Source organism: Erinaceus europaeus, chromosome 21 (assembly GCF_950295315.1).
Source record: "Erinaceus europaeus chromosome 21, mEriEur2.1, whole genome shotgun sequence".
NCBI classification, from domain to species: domain Eukaryota; kingdom Metazoa; phylum Chordata; class Mammalia; order Eulipotyphla; family Erinaceidae; genus Erinaceus; species Erinaceus europaeus.
The window spans coordinates 17,474,834-17,496,142 of record NC_080182.1 but is presented as its reverse complement, the minus strand read 5'-3'; positions in this window follow the sequence as shown (position 1 = coordinate 17,496,142).

Here is a 21,309-nt window from a genome sequence, read left to right as displayed (position 1 = left end):
TGGAACACTGTGGACAGAAGATAGAGTAAGAAAGTCTAAAGATGAAGCAGGGGAAACAGAAAAAAATAAAAGATCTATAAGTGGGGTTAAGAGACAACAAACACAACAATGGAGACATATGGGATGACATGGAGAGGAATAACATTTGAATCACTGGACTGCCAGAAGGAGATGAGAAAGGGACATATTGAAGCACATATTAACAAAGAACTTCCCAGAAATTAATAAAGATAGAAGAATTTCACTTCCTAGGTGGAAGTATGGTGACTCAGTATATGAATGTTCACTCTCCCCCAGAAAACAAATATTTAAATGAATTAAATCAATGAATTTTTTTGTGCTTTGTGAGCACAGGTGGTGGAGCAGGTCTGCAGGTGTCTATTTCTCTCTTTCTAACTCTCCCTTCCTCTTGACTTCTGGTTGTCTCTACCCAATAAATAAATAAAGATAATAATTTTAAAAATTTTGAGGAATTGCTATATATACTACTTGAAATCTTCCAAAATACAAAGACACAGGAACACTCTCTAGCACCTTCTACAATGCCAACATCACCCTGATTCCAAAAGCAGACAGCAACACAAGAAAACTACAGACCATTATTCTTTATGAACATAGATGCTAAGATACCAAACAAAATTCTAACCAATGGATACAGTAATACATTACAAAAATTGCACACCATGACCAAGTAAGATTTATCTCAGGGATGGAAGGCTGGTAAAATTTGTAATAAATGTGATTCACCACATTAACAGAAGGAAAACCAAAAAAAAAAAAAAAAATCACATGGTTATTTCAGTAGATACAGAGAAAGCCTTTGCTTTTCTATGTACAGTAAACCTTCAACCAGCGCAGTGGTGAAATACTAAAAATTGTCCCTCTCTGGTCAAGTATAAGGCAGGGGTGCCCATTATCACTATTACTATTCAACACAGTCTAGAGAGTTTTAGCCATAGCAGTTAGGCAAGAGAAAGGAATTAACCTGATGCAGACTAGAAGAGAGGTAAAACTGTCACTGTCTGCAGACAATATGATATTATACATAGAAAATACTAAAGAAAGCATCAAGAAACTCCTGGAAATTATTAAGCAAACACACCCATCTGCAAAGATCTATAAGCAACTATGTTCATAGCAGCATACACTGAAATAGCTCAACTGGAAGCAATCTAGAAGCCCAACAACAGATGAATGGCTGAGAAAGTTTTGGTAGGGTGACTAGGTGGTGGCACACATGGTTGAGTTCATGTTACAATGCAGAAGGACCTGGCTTCAAGCCCCCACATCCCCCACCAGCAGAGTATCTTTCTGTTCTCTCCCTTTCTACCTACTTCATCCCTCTCAATTTCTATCTCTATCCAGTAAATAAAAATAATTTTAAAATTCTGCACCCCACAATGATCCTGGGTCCATGCTCCCAAAGGGATAAAGAATAGGAAAGCTTTCAGGGGTGGTGGGGGAATGGGACACAGAGTTCTGGTGGGAATTGTGTGGAAATGTACCCCTCTTATCCTATGGTCCTGTCAATATTTCCATTTTATAGATAAATTTTAAAAATTAAAAAAAAATAAGGTTAGAAGTGGACCTTCCCTATGACCCTGCAATTCCTCTCCTGGGGGAGATATCCTAAGGTACCAAACATACCTAATCCAAAACTATCTATGTTCACCTATGTTCATAGCAGCACAATTTGTAGTAGCTAAAACCTGGAAGCAACCCAGGTGTCCAAAAACAGATTGAATGGCTGAGCAAGTTGTGGTGTATATACACACTGTAATACTGCTCAGCTATTAAAAATGCTGATTTCACTTTCTTCACCTCATCTTGGATGGAATTTGAAGGCATCATGTTAACTGAGATAAGTCAGAAATAGAAGGGTGAATATGGGATGATCTCACTCATAGAAGTTGAAAAACAAGAACGCAAAGAATTTGGATTGGAGCTGGTGTATTGTACCAAAGTAAGACTCTGGGGTGGGGGTTGGGTTCAAATCCTGGAACATGATGGCAGAGGAGGCCCTAGTGAAGGCTGCATTTTTATGTGGAAAACTGGAAAATGTTACGCATGTACAAACTACTTTATTTTATTTACTGTTGACTGTAAACCATTAATCCCCCAATATAGAAGTTGATTAAATAAAAAAAATAATAAAGTTATAGTTGATATACACAGTGAGTTACTGCTCAGATGTTAAAAATGATGAAGTTGTCTTCTTTTACCTCATATTGATGGAATCTGAGACAATCACATTATGAGAGATAAGCTAAAAAGACAATGAATACTGGATAATCTCACTTAATGCTGAAACTTAAGAAACAAGGAAAAACCCAGAGTGAAACTTGGACTGGGTGTGATGTATTGCATGATGTATTGCAATGCTCTCTGGGGATGAAGGGAAAGGAAGGGAGGGGTTGGAGAGGGCTTTGGGATACTGATGCATTATGGTGGAAAAGGACTGAAATTGCGAGTGAGAGTGTTCTTCAGATATCTGTCATAAGGAGATGAGACATTGTACCCTTGTATCAACCACCATACTGTAAACCATTAATCCCCATTCAATAAAATAATAAAAAGAACTATATATATATATATACATATATATGTATTTATGCATATAAATTTTAGACTAAATATATACTAGTATAAAGTATTATATATAACACTGAAGTCATGTGTGATAGAAAATTTGTACTGTCAACTTAGAAACAGTCACACTTTGTGATAATCAAGAAAATATTAAAGAATAATTAAGGAGTAGTTCTAAAGTATGTTCCACCAGGGTTAGGGAGTTCTAAAAGACCAACTATAGGTACGGTTTTTCTCTCTACTCATGAAAGCCTGTCAACATGTTAGTAAAGTTTATAACTGAGTGCCTAGAAACAATTAAGTTACAGCTGGTACAGAGATAATGTAAACGGAGGTAATCTAATACATCAGGAAAGATTTCCTGGGTACATGAGGAGGGGATGAAATGAAAAATCTCTAGGCTCCTAGTGGACGCCCACTTATCCATTCCAGCATCTGAGTGGTTGGTTCTGATGGTAGCCATCCTGTTCTCACCTTTATTGTCAGCACCTTGATTAACTTTGTTTCTAACCAATCAGCTTGTGTTGCACCCAGTTTGAAATTAATAAAAGCTAGGTGCTGTGGGACAAGCGTGTGCAGGTCTGGTAGAAATCAGCCTGTGACCTGTTAACATAAAATAAACATAACTCCCTGCCTTCCAAAAAAAAAAAAAGACCAAACAGTTAAATGTCCTAGCTAACTGAAGATAATTTACTTGGAAGTCATGACTGAGTTGATAAGAAAACTGCCACATTCAAACAAACAAAAAACACTGCAGTGTAGAAGTTCTATAACCACTACCAGATGACCTTCTGGCCTCTATCTTATTCATGTAGAGGGAAAGACCAGAGTTGCCATTCTGTTGTAGTCATCAGCACAGTGAAATCAGTAAAACCAGCTCCCTGCCCCCACCATTGCTGATACTATGGCCTATTTACACAATCACTGTTTTGCCTGAAAGATTCCCCATCCATTCTTTTGATCTATCTTCTTTCTACCTTGAGACCCGCCCTGCCTGCAGGGTACATTAATCCCACCAGTTAAAACCCTAGCAACTGTTGCTATGGAAGCTTTGTACCTTCCCCCTTTTTCTTTCCTCCACCCCCTTTCCCAGCCGTCTCCATCCCGACTTGCCCCTTCCAGTTCATCCCTATAAAGCCCACTTCTGTTCCTGGTTTTGCTCTCTTTTCTTTCCCGCATCCTGACCTGGAGAAGGGTTGGTGTGCAGAGGGACCACTGTGCTCAAACCCGACTCTGGGGCTCCTACATAAATAAAGAATTGTATTACCACACTGCCACGAGTTCCTGGTCTCTCTCCGGCGACACAAGCCCAGCAATAATTGCCCAAAGGAAGTTGAGTTAGGTCTCTGAGTCAGGTTGTTTACTTTTCACCTAGAAGTCTCAAATTGCTAACTTAGAGACAGCATAGATTCTGTTTGACACAAAGTAGGTTCAACAGTGTATAAACCACAGAAGTAATAAAAGAAAGATTAGTGAACTTGAGCATGTTGATATTTTTCTGTGTAACTAAAACTAATGAAAACCATAAAATAAACTGAAAGGCAAGGAAGATGCAAAGATGAAACACTTTCAATACTGGCCATGTGGGTTAATATTCAGAATACACAGAGTACATTGTAAATGCAACCAGAAGAGCTCCAAGAAGTAGATGAGCAAATCAAAGCAAAACAAAGATTGCTTCTTTATTTATATTTTTAAATTTTGTAATAAGACTAAATTTATTGACTATTCTAATAAAAGTCTAATTATTAAATCAAACAACATAAAAATAGAAAACATACCTTATATGAATACGAATACATTAACATAAAACATATTCTACGATAAACAATCCATATATCATAGTATATTCTAAATACTAATCAAAATGTACAAATTAAAAATGTCTGTTATTCAAGAGATGAAATAAAGACTAGGAATCTTAAAGAATCTTGTTGATATTTTTCATTTTATGAATACATTTTTGAAAAAAAGAATCTTGTAATATATTTCAAAGGACTCTGGTCTCCACCTTAAGTGGGGAAGCTTTATGAGTACTGCAGTAGTGATGCACATGTCTGTCTTTTCCCTCTCCTCTATCTCTCCTTCCATATCAATTTCTTTCTATCAGTGTGTGTGTTTGTGTGTAACTCAAAGACTGGGACAGTCTACTGATTCTCTATGTAGTTTTTATATATGGTAGTATGCAATAAAAATGTTTTATCAAAAAGAAAATTACAGAATTGCAATTGTATACCAGTAACTATAAAATTACAGGACAATCTTAAAATGTCTCATGGCTTACAGTTATTTATGTGACCCAATATTTAAAACCCATTTAAAAAAATAAACACTAAATCACATTACAAGGTAGGTCATATGTTCTCTCATTATAAAAAGTTTAAATTGGAGATCGTTTTCCCAAACTTTTAGTAAAGCAACAATGGGAGTACTTTAGTTTGGGCTCAGTTGAGAAAGGCCCATAATGAAGATTTCACAATTAAAGAGTTCCACATGCAGAATTCATTAACCACCTTACATCTTAGTGGCTAAAAGACTAACTAAAAGATCTTAGCATGTATATAAACAATGTATTTTTGTTTATAGTATGTGACTGATGATATCACTTTAAAAACTATAACTCAGTCATAGTTCTGGATTCAGTTGACCTTTGTGAAGAATTTACCTATGTAGAGTGAACATAAGGTCTGCTTTGATCTGTTATATTTTTTACTATATCAAAGAAAAAAATATTAAAGGTATATATGAATGCTAAGGAAATCGGGTTTTTCTCATGTAATTTCTCTTTGATATAATGAAAGATCTATGAGAATTGTACCGCAAAAGACTTTAGTAACCTTTAACTATATTTTTAAGCCAGAACACCATTTGGTGTTGGCTACAGGTGCAGCTGAGGATTGAATCTGGGACCTGTTTCATTAAGGTCTTCTGTGCTGCAGCTGTGCTATCTCCCTCAAAGTTTTGTGCCCTCTTGAAGCTTACATATCTTGTATTTTAGAAGGTGAGTTTAAGTTTCTAAAGATATGTGTTTTCCTAATGAGGAGCTTGGGTTCTACTTTAGAATTGTCAAGGAAGTTAAATACCTTATAAAATATTAATACAGGAGGAGGTGACAGAGGATGCACTATAGCCCAGTTACTTCTTTGTATACATAGGCATTATGTTCTCCTTCAGTGTATTTATTTACACTTAAAAGTTTAGTATGTCCTGATTAATAATTCAGTAGTAAAGGTTTGAATTATCAGAGTCTTGGCAGAATCTTAATTCAAAATTGCTAATGCAAACTTCTAGTAGAAAATCATGTGGCTGAGTTATTACAAATTTATTGTGATAAGAGAAAACATACCACCAATCATCTTTGAAAAGGCCTTAACTACTTTTCTATATGGAAAGGCAAATCTTCTCATAACACTAACCCTATCTCTACCCCCTGAAATTTCCCATACTTTAGAGCAACAGTTAGCTCTCTTCTGGAATATACACAGTCTTAAATGTTATATACTTAAGATAGCTGAAGAAAATTTCATCCATAAAGACAATCATTTAAAAAATGTATCTTTTGTAAGTATATCAATATGGGCAAGTTCTCAAGCTAGGTCTTAATATGGTCCTTCATTTACTCAATCATACATTTTTTCAACAGTTATTTATTGTATATCTCTCATGTGTTTCCCCAAATTTCAGGCACTGGGAAAGTGTTTACACAAGTAAGCATAAGTTAACTTTCCAGCTGGAAGAGAAGCACAGTATTTTAAGCAAACCAGTAAACAGATAATTTCATATATTGATTAATATGATATGGAAATAAATAATATCATATGATAGGAAAATGTATATGCAATGGGAGAAGAGGACATGCCCAAGGAGCATAAATGTAGAAAGATAACATTTGAGTTGAGATTTAAAAATTTAAGATACCAGGGGCCTTATGGTGGCACACCTGGTTAAATGCTCACATACAGTGCACAAGGCCCTGGTCCCCACCTGCAGGGGAAAAACTTCATGAGTGGTGAAGCACGGCTGCAGCTGTCTTTCTGTCTCTTTCCCTCTCTATTTCCATCTCGATGCTCAATTCCTGTCTCTATCCAATAATAATAATAATGTTATAAAATGATTTTTTAAAAAAATTGAAGATACAGTCCATAAAGAATTGGGGGGAGGGAGCCAGTGGTTGTATAGTGGGTTAAGCGCACATGATGTGAAGCACAAAGACCTGCACAAGGACCCTGTTGGAGCCCCCAGCTCCCCACTTGCAGGAGGAAGTCACTTCACAGGTGGTGAAGCAGGTCTGCAGGTGTCCATCTTTCTCTCCCCCTCTGTCTTCTTCTCCTCTCTCAATTTCTCTCTATCCTATCCAACAGCAACAACATCAATGGCAACAATAAGAATAATGACAACAACAAGGGCAACAAAATGGGAAAAATGGCCTCCGGAAACAGTGCAAGCACTGAGCCCCAGCCATACCCTGGAGACAAAAAAAAAAAAAAAAGAATTTTGAAAAGGGCAAAGGAGAGAAGAGTTGGTTTATTTTAAGGGATTAAATGAGATAAGTATGACAAGTGAAAAGTATTGTTAATTAAAAAAAATCAGAGTTCAATAGATAACTAGGCAAGGATATACACAAATTGGTACTCACTGCTAATTAAATGATATGACCACTGGCATATTATCATTAGCTGCTAAATTTGAAAAGACTTTTCTACATTTATACATGGCATGGATAGATATGTTAGAAAAGTAGTGGACAAAATTTTTTATATTAAAGAAACATTGAATGACTCAGCATTTATAAATAAAGAACAGAATGATACAATGTGGTGGGATACTACATGACAATAAAAATGAACAACCAGAGTAAATTTATCCCAGAGTAATTTATCCCAGAATAAATTTACCAGAGTAAATTTATCCCAGAGTAAATTTATCGCAGAGTAAATCTCTGGGATAAATTTCAGGAACACAATACTGAATGAAAGAAGTCAAATACAAAATAACATCTACTATATGATCCCATTTATAAATGTTCTGTAACAAGTGGTATTGATTTATGGTATGAAAAGTCAGTTATAGTGAGCTTTGGGTCAAAGGGATACAGTGATAGATAGAGGTGGGTAGTTTCTGCAGAGCTGACAAAAAGTCCTGACAGGTAATTAGAGGAAGAGATTAACACTTACCTTAAAAGAGATTATTCAAGTTCATTCACTCTGTGATAATTTATGAACAATTTATTTGTAACATATATATAGACTGAAGAAAGCATTTACTTTAACAATGTACTGTAGTGTAAAGAATACACTTAAGGAAAGAGATGTTTTGACCTTGAGTAGAAAAATAACTCTGAACAAAGTAGACTGATTTTTTTTTTTCCCTCCAGGGTTATTGCTGGGCTCGGTGCCTGCACCATGAATCCACCGCTCCTGGAGGCCATTTTGTCCCCCTTTTGTTGCCCTTGTTGTTTTTATTATTATTGCCATTGTTGATGTTGTTCGTTGTTGGATAGGACAGAGAGAAATGGAGAGAGGAGGGGAAGACAGAGAAGGGGAGAGAAAGATAGACACCTGCAGACCTGCTTCACCGCCTGTGAAGCGACTCCCCTGCAGGTGGGGAGCCGGGGGCTCGAACCGGGATCCTTACGCGGGTCCCTGCGCTTTGCGCCACCTGCGCTTAACCCACTGCGCCACCGCCCGACCCCCAGTAGCCTGATTTCTATATGCTTTAGGAATAGCATAGGCAAAACTTGTTGGTGCGTTACATTGGGGAATAAGGAGAAAAGAAAGTGAGTTCTGGGAGGTGGCACAACAGGTTAAGCACACATAGTAAGAAGGACAAGGACCCTCACAAGAATCCCCGCTAGAGCCCTGGGCTCCCCACTTGCAGGGGGTCGCCTCACAATCCATGAGGCAGGTTTCCTGGTATGTATCTTTCCCACTCTCTTATCGTCCCCTCATCTCTCAATTTCTGTCCTATCCAATAAAAAGAAAGAGAAAAAGAAAGAGAAAAAGGAAAAGAAAGGCCTCCAGGAGCAGCAGAGCAGTATAGCAGTAGAGTGCAGGCAATGAGCCCCAGTGATAACTCCGGAGACAAAAAAAAGAAAAGAAAAGAAAAAGGAAAGAAAAAAGAGGGCTCATTTTGCTATGCTTTCAGGATAAAATTTGTGGCATTTATGTCTCCGTTAAAACAGAGTGGTGGATTATGGTAAGTGTTGCATTGGAACAAAGGATAGCAAGGAAAGAGATGACATATGGTTAAACTTGGACTAGATGTGGTGTGTTGCACCAAAGCAAAGGATTCTAGACAAGGAGGGAAAAGGACATTGGAGTCCTGGTTTTTCTCCAAGATAATAATCAAGGGAGATGAGAGGCTATGCTAATATGTGAAATATTATACTGTAAAACATAAACCCTCCAATAAATTTTTTAATGTTACTTTAGAAGTTCAGTAGTTTGTATATAACACATGTGACAATCAACTGATATCAAACACCTAAAAAGAACTGGTGCAATTCAACAAAAGGAAAAAAACAAATAAACTAATAACTCAATAAAAAGTGGGCCAAAGAACTAAACAGGCAGTTTTCTAAAGAAAAGATATGCATGGCCCATAGATATATGAAGGAATACTCCACTTCACTTATCATTAGATAAATGCAAATTAAGACGACACTGGGATTATAGCTTATACATGTGAGAATGGTCTATATCAACAAGACAAGAAATTATAGGTGTTGGTGAGGTTGTAGAGCAAAAAGGACTTTGCTACACTGCAGTAAACTGGTGAGGCTGGAAGACTGTATGGAGAGTCCTTAAATAAATAAAAATATAAGTACTATATGACCCAGCAATACCACTCTCAGGCATCATCCAAAGGACACAAAAACACACTAATATGAAGGGGCACATATAGCTGCATCATTCACAAGAGTGAAAGCAACCTAAATGACAATCAACAGAAGACTGGCTAAAGAACTTATAAAAGATATAGTCCATGGAAAACTACTGTGCAATTAAAAAAAAGATGATATTGTGTCCTTTGGGATAAAATGGATGGGACTGGAGGTGATTATGCTTAGTGAAACAAGTAAAGAAATGAAAGACAACTACTGGATGGTTCCACTTATGTGGAATCTAGAGAATTGGTACACATGAACTTTCAAGAAGAAAGAAAGAACAGAAAAGAAAAAACAGAAGCAAACAAACCTTTTAAGAATTTGTGAGACCTATAGTGGTTGTCTTGGGAGATAGGTCTGTGGGGACACAGAACTTTGTGGGTAAGATGATGTAATCTTACAACCAGTTATTAATTACAAATAAAAAATGAAAAAAGAAAAGTTCAATAGTTGGGCTGGAGATATAGCATAGTGATTATGCAAAAATAACTTTAACCCCTGAGGCACTGAGGCCCCAGGTTCAATCCCCAGCAGCATCATAAGCCAGCGCTGAGTAGTTCTCTAGTCTGTCTCTCTGTTTTACCCTCTGTATCTCTCTAATTAAAATAAATAAAATACTTCTAAAATATTTTACTTATTTGCTTATTTGATTGAGACAAAGAGAAATGTAATGGGAAGAGAAAAGAGTAAGGGGAGAGAGAAAGAGAGCCACCTCCAATACTGCTTCAGTACTTGCAAAGCTTTTCACCTGCAGGAAAGGAGTAGGGGTTTGAACCTAGCTCTTTGAGCATTTTAATATGTGTGGTCAACCAGGTGCATTACCACCCAGCCACTAAATAAAAAACTTTTTTTCTTTTTATTTATTTATTTAAGAAAGGCAACATTAACAAAATCATAAGATGGGGGGGGTACAACTCCACACAATTCCCGCCACCCAATCTCCATATCCCATCCCCTCCCCAATAGCTCTCCCATTCTCTATCCCTCTGGGAGCATGGACCCAGGTCAATAAAAAACTTTTTAAAAAGGAAGTGTAGCTCAACTAATTACACAAAAGAAAGTAAGTAAGGTACATCTCTTAATCTCTTCTTAACAGCATCAGCATTACTATCACCCTCTGATAATCCTTGGAAGAAACACTGTATATAAGTGGCCAAGAGATATACTGCCAAAAATATATATTAACTGAAGAACAATTATTGTCTCTATAAACTTTTATTAGAACCATCAAACAAGTAAATGCAGTAAAACTCAAGGTTAACTTAGACCCCACTAAAGTCCTAAGGCATATATTTCCTCCCTAATTGGAGACCAGACCCCATAAATCCAATGCCAGTTTGAATATAACAAATGACAACACTTGAACAACTCGGAGAAAGTAAGTAAACAGTATTTTTTTTAAAACTTAGATTTTTTTTTTTCAGGGCCTAGTGGTGGTGCACTTGGTTAAGCACACATATTATCAAGCTCAAGGATCCAGGTTTGAGCCCACTTCCCATCTGCAAGTGGTCCACTTCAGGAGTTGTGAAGCAGATCTACAGTTGTCTGTCTTTCTCTCCCTATATCTCCCCATCCTCTCTCAATTTTTCTCTATTCTATCTAGTAAGAATTAGCAAGAAAAAGAAAAAAAGGGAAAAAATGGCCTCCAGGAGCAGCGAATTTGTAGTTCCAGCACTGAGCCACCGCAATAACCTTGTTGGCAATTAAAAAAAACAAAAAACAGTTTTTTTTTCGGTCCATACTCCCAGCAGGGAAGAAATGTTAGGCAAAGGTGACCAGAGAGCTCTGAACTCCAATTCCATCAGGACCCAGAAAGAGAAGGTGGGGGGGAGGAAGATACTCAGAAGTAGTAGGTGTGACTTAGAAAGGAAAAAAAGGCAGGACCATAAAAAACAGGCAAAAGTATAGCATTATAGACAGATAGTTGTAGGACTAATAGTCAACACATATCTGTGATCTTAGGACAACTAATGCAGTTTCCAATGGAGGGAATAGGGATACAGAACTCTGGTGGTAGGAAAGATGTGGAATTATACTCCTGTTATCTTATAATTTTGTAAATCAATACTAAATCACTAATAAAAAGTACGTAAAAAAAAGGAAGGTATGGCCACCAGGAGTGGTGGAGTCATAATGCAGGCACCAAGTCCCAGCTATTGACAATTTTAAAAAGTACTAAAATATTGTAAGAAAACATTAATTTCATATCGTCAGCTGTTAAGGGAATGGGCTAAGACTGTCATTGGGGCAATGAAATTTCAACATGATCTGTAATTTTTAACTAAATTAAAATTTTATCTTATATTTTAAAAAAAGAAGTTCAGCAGTGAGGACGAGGCACATGTCACTGTATTTAAAAATGGAAGTTACATTTGCAAACACCTATCACGGAAAAATGAGAAAATGTACCCATGTGTCAACAACTGTACTGTAAACCATTAACTTTCCAACAAAATCATTTAAAAAATGGAAATCACAGATGACCTGAAGATTAGGAAAGTGGTGTTAATTCCAATAGGAGCATAGTGAACTGTAACTATAATGAAGTAAGGAATAAGATAAAACAATATTGGTAACTCTGAGTGTTTTTGTTTTCTTCCATGAATAGGAAGGAAAAATGCAAATTACAAGCTGGAAAATATGGAATCATGTTCGTGTCTATCTTGTTAACCAATATTTCTCTAGCATCTAAAAGCACTTGTCAAAGAGACATCTTGAGCGAATATTTATATGGCACTAAAATAATGTAAATAACATGAACTTTAGGATAAGATTGGTCATAAAATATAAATGAATAGGATATCATCATCCTCAGCTCTAGATTTAAATATATTTTCTTCTCCTTCTCCTTCTTTTTTAACCAAAGCACTACTTAGCTTTGGCTTATGGTGGTGCAGGGGATTGAACCTGGGATTTCGGAGTTTCAGGCATGAGAGTCACTCTGCATAACCACTATGCTATCTACTCCCGCCCAATTTAAATATATTTTCATATACATTAGCCTGAAATAAAAATTTAAAACTTCACTTAATATTTCACTTTTAGTCAAAATCCAGGTCTATTTCATTAAAAGTCAACACTCCCTGGGTCCTTTAAAACAAACTAACAAAAAAAAACACTAAGAAACATTTTAGAACGACTAGATAGCTCAGCTGGCAGAGAATGCACTTAATCAGATGCAAAGGTCTGAATCCAAGCACAGGCACCAAGCACTGGCCCTGAGGCCACATAGGAGCACCAAACAAGCTCTGTGGAAGATAGAGTAGTGCTGTTGTGTGTCTCCTCTCTCTTTCTAAAAAAACAAACATGAAATAATTGAGGAGGGAGGCTAGTTGGTGTCATTATCAAATATATAAAGCCCTGAATTCACTGTCTGATGTCATATTAAAAAAAACATTTTGAAATAATTTTCTGCTCTTTAAATGCTGTTATATTTAAGGAAAGCCTATATTTTTGTCATTTCTTTCTAACAGCTGTATTAAGATATATAATTCAAATACCACAGTATCCACCCATTTAAAGTATACAGTCATTGGCTTTTATGTCCTGGGCTCCTTAAAGATATTTAAGCCTTTCCTGGTGTTAATAACATTCAGTATAAAATGAAACAGTGCTTTGGCAACAGAATAGAAGTTTTCCTTCTAAGCCTTTATTTAAACATCAATTTTTAACATAAAGAGCATTTACTGTACAAAATAAAATCTGCAGGGAAAACACCCTATACTTTCAATTGTCAAACCATTTCCAACTACCTTTTTTTAAAATATTTAATTTTATTTATTTATTCCCTTTTGTTGCCCTTGTTGTTTTATTGTTGTAGTTATTATTGTTGTTGTCGTTGTTGTTGGATAGGACAGAGAGAAATGGAGAGAGGAGGGGAAGACAGAGAGGGGGAGAGAAAGATAGACACCTGCAGACCTGCTTCACCGCCTGTAAAGCGACTCCCCTGCAGGTGGGGAGCTGGGGTTCGAACCGGGATCCTTATGCCGGTCCTTGTGCTTTGCGCCACCTGCACTTACCCCGCTGCGCTACAGCCCGACTCCCCTACCTTTTTTTTTTTTTAAACCAAGGAAACACATGCTTTATCTATGTTCACTTCTAGAAACAGGAGTTTCTTTTTTTTTTTTTTTTTATCTTGCAAAACATAGAAGGATGATTCACTGTTGATAATGTCTAATGAAGTTGTGCAGTTTCAGTTTTCTTTTTTTTTTTTATTTCTTTATTTAGTTGGTCCAAGAGTTGTGGTTTATTGTTAAGTTGTTTAACTACCAATTTTTTTTTTTAGGAAAGAACTCATACCAACATTCAGAGAACCGGCCTGCTCCTTTCGTCTTTGTTTTGCTTGTCTCTTTTAACTTTTAGATTCCAGTACTCATTCTACTTAGATACTCTTCTGGATATGTCAGAGGAAACTAACCCTACTCTTTTTTTTTTTTTTTTTTTTGTCTTTTAAGTATTTGAGACAAAACTATTCCTAATGAATATAGGATTGGTTCCTGATTTCTCATATTTGAACTATTGATTCCTGGAGGAAATTACATAGTCATGCTTGTTGGTACTACAAGTTCAACAGAAGATTCTAATCTCAGTTTTAGCTATCATATTCCACCAGCAGTTAATATGCTAAAACTAAATTTGGAAAGTTAAAAAGCAGTTTCTGGTACTTATATATCCAAGCAGTCCCTGCTAGCATTAACCTTTTGAAATAATAAAGATAATTAACACTTACTATAGAAGGGAGCTCAGAGCCCATGGTCCAAGAGGCTGGAATAATTGAAGGCTTTAAATTGCTCTTTTCTTTCCTCAAAAGCCATCTTCTGACTCTCCAATCTCCCCTACTTCTATCTATGTAAGTACTGGCTCTCTTAAGAGGATAGGAAGATAGATCTGAGTTACTACTTCCTATCTCAGTATGACTTCAGAAAGCAATAATATATTCTCCACTTTTGCAAAAGGTGGTGTAACAGAGTTTGGCTTTCAGTGGCACTGGGCAGCAGGCCAATATTCAATTTCATTAGCCCATATATAAAGTTATCCATTTTATGCATTTCCTCTCTTTCCTTTTTATGTCCATAGTTGTTCTAAATATCAACAGCTATCAGATCATATTCCTCACTCTCAAAAGAAGAATTTTCTAAAGAACAAAAATTAATAAAAACTTTTTTCTTACCTACTTTTCATGGAAATCCCTATCTCATCTCAAAACCTAAAAGCTTAGGTAAAACTGTATTCTCATACTTGTTTCAGTTTCAGACCTTGATTCTATTTCCTTTGATCTAAAATATGTCTTGAGAGTTTGTTATGAGCGAGGCATAATGCAAAGGCAAATATAAAATTTTAGTTAGTAACTCACAATAGTACTTATTATTACTTTTGCATATAAATTTTGTATTTTATCTAAAACCAGAAATCAAAACAGAATGGAAAGAAATGGCTTATTGGAATATTTAAAGGCTAGTATCTTTACACCAACAATTATAAATCTAACAAATTTAACAAATGTGTTAAATACTAGTTTCAACCCTTATTAATCTATATTGATTTATATTGCATGCTGTGTAGGTGCCCTAACATATTGAGAATTGTAGGGGAAAAAATAACCGATCCAATAAGAGAGGCTGAAATTAAGTCCTTCAGACAGTCTAACAATATGTATCATATATGAAGAAAAACTTTATCTACAGAGTGAACTAATTTTTCAGACCAACTTAGTCATCTCTTCTTTTATATCCATAAAAAATTATCAATTGATGAATAAGCTACGGTATCATGGAAGGTACTCTACTGATTTGCTTAAAGATAAAATTTTCTTCAACTATTGTTACAAGAGAACAATTTTCAATTAGATCAACCAATTCCTTTACAAAACACAAAAATAGAATCACATATTAATCTAATGATCAAATTTTAACTTATCATTCAAAATGATTATATGTTGTCATTTTCATTACAGAAATGAATGTCATAATTCTAATAAATAACTTCCTTATTTGGGGATCTAGTAGTAACTAGATCATCTACAATTTCATTTAAAATCACTATTTCTTGCAAGAGAGGTTGTGGGGACAAAGGAAACCTCCTGCACTGCTGGTGGGAATGTAAATTGGCCCAACCCCTGTGGAGAGCAGTCCAGAGAACTCTCAGAAGACTAGAAGTGGGCCTACTCTATGACCTTGCAATTCCTCTCCTGTGGCTATATCCTAAGGAACCAAACACGCCATCCAAAAAGATTTGTGTTTACCTATGTTCACAGCAGCACAATTTGTAATTGTCAAAACATGGAAGCAACCTTGGTGTCCAAGAACAGATGAGTGGCTGAGTAAGTTGTGTATTCCATATATACAATGGAATACAACTCAGCTATTAAGAATGGCGAATTCACCTACTTCACCCCATCTTGGATGAAGCTAGAAGAAATCATGTTAAATGTGGTAAGTCAGAAACAAAAGGATGAACATGGGATGATCTCACTCATAGACAGAAGTTGAAAAACAAGATCTGAAGGGAAAACACTAAGCAGAACTTGGACTGGAGTTGGTGTATTACACCAAAGTAAAAGACTCTGGGGTGAGGGAGAAGGCTCAGGTCTTGGAACATGATGGCAGAGGACCTATTGGGGGTTGAATTGTTATGTGGAAAACTGGAAAATGTTGCACATGTACAAACTATTGTATTTTACTGTTGACTGTAAACCATAACACCCCCTATAAAGAAATTTTTTTTTCTTTCTATAAAGAAATTTTTAAAAATTCATTTCTCAATACTATGGGAAGGGATAGAAGGGTGTGGGGTTGCTGATGCATGATGATGGAAAGGTAATTCAGTTGGGGGAGAGAGAGTTTTATAAACAATTGTAACGGGAAGATGAGAAATTCTGTTAACTGTACTGCAAGGCATCAACCCAGTAAAGTGATTTTAAACAGCCAGTAAGAAAACCTACACAAATCCTCAACACCTATATAAAGTAATGACAATATATGCTCTTAAATCCCTAATTTCACTTAATGTCAGTGGTTGAAATTCACCCATCAATAGGCACAGAGTAACAGGTCAGATTTTGAAACAGAACAGAACCATATACTGCTCAAAGGAAACCCATTTAACTCATCAGGACAAACATAGGCTCAAAATGAAAGGTTGGAAAACAGTAATACTAGCCAATTGGCCACAGAAGAAAACAGGGACAATCATATTTATGTCTGGCACAAAAGACTTTAAGGTAGGTCAAGCAAGAACAGACAGGGACAAATGTTGTATAGTGATCAGGGTACTGAACAGTCAGGAGGATATAATTCTCTCTAATAACTCACCACAATATACACAGCAACTACTAATAGGACTGCTGAGATATGTCAGTAGCGGAAGTTAACACCCCACAATCCCAAACAGACAAATTAATTAGACAAAAAAAAAAAAAAAAAAAAGAGTAAGGGAAGATCCGTGAATGAGGAGAAAGATAGGTTGAACATAACAGGTATCTACAGAACTCTCCAGTCCAGGAATCAAGTCCATATGGAGCATTTTCAAAGACAGATCTTATGCTACAAACACAGTACCAATAAGTTCAAGAGCAATGAAATCATGTTGAACATCTTTTTCAGAACACAGTGCAATTAAGTTATTGATAAAAAGTCATAGAATCCCCCACCTCCAAAGTACAGAGATACAACAATAAACTTTTAAACAACTTCTTTCTAGCTTAAGGGAGAAGTCAAAGAGTAAACTAAAACTTTCCTGGAAACAAACAGAAAGAGGACACAAGTTATCAGAATATATATATGGCACAACAAAAGCAGTATTAAGTGGGAAATACATAGCAATGCAAACCCATATCAGAAAACAAGAAAAAGATAAAACGAACAATTTACTCTCACACCTAACATACTTAGACAAAAAGCAGGGGGTAAAAAAGTAAGTAGAAGGAGGGAAATAATAAAAAATTAGGGCATAAATCAATAACACTGAAAACAAAACAAAATACAAAGGATTAGTGAAACTAAGTATATTGTTGATTCTTCTAAAGGTTAAACTAAATTGATTAACTATCATCCAATCTCACAAAGGAAAAGAGAGAGAAAACTTCAGTAAATAAGACTGTGAATTAATGGAGTAAGAAATACATATAAATACCAACTAAAATAAAAGGATTATAAGATGTTTCTATGAACAATTATATGGTAGTAACTTGCACAATCTGGAAGAGATGGATAGATTTCTAGGTTCATACAACATTAGAAGACATAATCAGGAGGAATTAGAAAACATGAACAGTCCAATTATAATAAGAGAAACTGAAACGGTTATCAACAATCTCTCCAAAACCAAAAGCTAAGGACTAAATGGTTTTACTAATGAGTTGTACAAGACCTTTATGGACAGTCCTTTACCTGTATTTTCAAGCTGAAGATATAGGGATACTTCCTGAAAGTATTTACAATGCCAATATCACCCTCATACCAAAAGCTAATAAAGATTAAAAAAAAAAAAAAAAAAGAAAACTACATATCCCTGATATGCATAGATGCCAAATTTTTCAACAAAATCATAGCTAAACTGGATTCAACACCACATAAAACAACAACAACAAACTTGTACACCAGGGCCAGTAGAATTTATCCAAGGGATGCAAGGATGGTTCAACATGCATAAATCAATTAAGGCAATTCACCATATCAGCAACAGGAAGATAAAAACTCACATGATACAATGTATTCTTAAACACTATAAAACCATATTATCATCATTTTTATTTTTGAACTTTAAAAAAATTATTATTATTGTTGTTTACTAGAGCACTGCTCTGTTGTGAGTTGTAGTAGTGGGCTTGAACCTGGGGCTTTGGAGCCTCAGGCATGAAAGTCTCTTTGCCTAACCGTTATGCTATCTATCCCTACCCTTATTTTTTTAATTATTTATTTTTCTTATATCTGATAGAACAGAGGGAAATCAAAAGGGGAGAATGTCAGAGAGCGTAAGAGAGACATCTGCAGCACTGCTTCACTGGTCATGAAGCTTCTCCTCTGCAGCTGGGTATGAGGGGCTTAAACTAGGGTCCTTGTGCATGGTAACATGTGCACTCAACCAAGGGCACCGCTGCACAGCCCCTGACTGTAAATATATATTTTTTTGCCTCCAGGGTTATCGCTGGGGCTGGGTGTCTGCACTACAAATTCACTGTTTCTGGAGGCTATTTTTTCCCCATCTGTTGCCCTCATTGTTTATCATTGTTTATGTTGGAGACTTTAATAATCATCACCAAGACTGGGGATATTCCTCCACTTGTGCTGATGGCTCTATCTTAGCCGACTGGGCTTCAGCGAATGACCTCACCCTATTATACGATCCCAAACAGCCAGGCTCTTTTCACAGTGCTAGATGGAATAAAGACTCATCACCCGACCTGTGCTGGATTAGCACAGTCAACGGCCAAGCCTTTCCCGCTACGAAACAAGTTCTCAAGATCTTCCCGCACAGTCATCACCACCCAGCTATCATCCACATTGGTCTCCAGCTCCCACTGATTCTGTGGTCAGAGAAACTAAGATGGAACTTTCGGAAAGCAAACTGGCGTCTGTTCAGTGATCTTACCAACAAATCTATTCCTGCAATTCCAATTAACTCTATCCCCTCTGAAGATTCCTACAGGCGCTTCCGCCAAGCCATCTTCAAAGCAGCTTCCCAAGCTATTCCTCGTGGGAGACGTGCTAACTATACGCCTTGTCTTGATGCTGAATGCGAGCAACTACTAAAGCAGTATGATCAGTCGGGCGACCCAGATGTGGCTGACCATCGCATTGCCTCCCTGGATGCAGCACGCCAAGCCCGCTGGCAACAACTCACGGAAAGTCTGAACTTCACCCACTCAAGTAGGAAGGCCTGGAAGCTTCTTCATAGTCTGGGTGCCGGTAGCCAACCCTCTCCCGTCTCCCATCCTCCCGGATCTCCAAACTCAGTGGCCAGTCACCTAACTCAAGTTGGACGTGCTAAGATCAACCCAGTCTGGAAAAGAGAAATTTCCCATGAGTGGTCATCCCATTTCCGTTTATCTTGTCCATCTCCAAAACTCTCTCCCTTTACACTGTCGGAACTGGAAGACGCTTTGAAGAGGGTTAAACTGGGAACGGCTGCTGGCTATGATAACATCACCCCAAAACTCATTCTTAACTTGGGCCCCGCAGCAAAGAAGTGGCTCACTTCATTCCTGTCCCACATCTTGGAATCCGAATCTATGCCCAAAACTTGGCGTCGTTCGAAGATAATAGCAGTTTTGAAATCAAAGAAAGACCCAACACTGGCCGCCAGCTATAGACCAATTTCTCTCCTCTCTGTGTGTTACAAACTCCTTGAGAGGCTGCTTCTGTCACGAATTTCTCCTCTTACAGAGAAATTCCTATCACCCGCCCAAGCTGGTTTCCGCCCAGGAAGATCTACCTGCGAACAAGCCCTGGCCCTCTCAACTTACATTGAAAATGGATTCCAGAAGAATTTAAAGACGGGTGCTGTCTTTGTTGATCTCACAGCAGCCTATGACACGGTCTGGCACCGTGGTCTCCTAGTCAAGATCTCAAGATGCCTGCCTGCATGGGTGGCCAACACTATATCGTTTCTTCTCCAAAACAGAAGATTCCGGGTGCATCTGGGTGACAAGTCTAGCAGATGGAGACTTGTCTCAAGTGGCCTCCTCCAGGGCTCTGTTCTGGCTCCTACGCTATTTAATATTTACATCAATGACCTCCCAGAAACTTCTTCAAGGAAGTTCATCTACGCCAATGACATCTGCTGTGCAACTCAGGCATCCAAGTTCGACATCCTCGAGGAAACACTCACGAAAGACATGTCTCTGATATCTGATTACTGTAAAAATGGCGGCTAATCCCTAGCACTGCAAAAACGGTATCATCTGTTTTCCCTCTACACCATGCCTCGGCCTCGCGTGAGCTTAATGTGCAGCTTGGCGGTACGAGAATCTGGCATGAAGCCCAGCCAGTCTATCTTGGTGTTACTCTCGATCGCACTCTGTCATTTCATGAACATCTCATAAAAACTGCAGCAAAGGTGGGCGCGAGGAATAACATCATTGCAAGACTGGCCAGCTCCTCATGGGGCATGAGCGCTTCCACACTACGATCATCATCTCTGGCATTATGCTATTCCACTGCAGAATACTGTGCCCCAGTATGGTTCCGTAGCCCCCATGTCCACTTGGTCAATTCCAAATTATATTCCTCCATGAGGATAATTTCCGGAACCATCCGTTCCACCCCGGTTCCATGGCTGCCAGTTCTTAGCAACATCGCCCCGCCAGATATTCGTCGGGATGCGGCATCATCTAAGTTCATTTCCCACGTCTACGCTCGACCGGACCTGCCAATATACGCGGATATCTTCGCCCACCCTGTCCAACGCTTGACGTCTCGTCATCCAATCTGGTCCCCTACGCCTACACTGAACTTCTCTGTTCCAGTCTCTTGGAAACAGAGTTGGCAGTCAGCTGAGGTCAAGAACAAACACCTCATCACAGACCCCTGCAAGCGTCAACCCGGCTTTGACCTAGCACGTTATGATTGGGCCCTCCTCAATCGCTATCGAACAGGCCATGGCCGGTGCGCCGCTATGTTCCATCGCTGGGGAGCCAGAGACGACCCGAACTGCCCCTGCGGCTCCAGACAGACTATGACCCACATAGTCAACGACTGCCACCTCTCCAGATTCAAAGGAGGTCTCGAAACTTTACATCAGGCTCAACCTGACGCTGTTGACTGGCTACGGAAGAAGGGAAAATGCTAGAAGAAGAAGATTGTTTATCATTGTTGTTGTTATTGCTGCCATTGTTG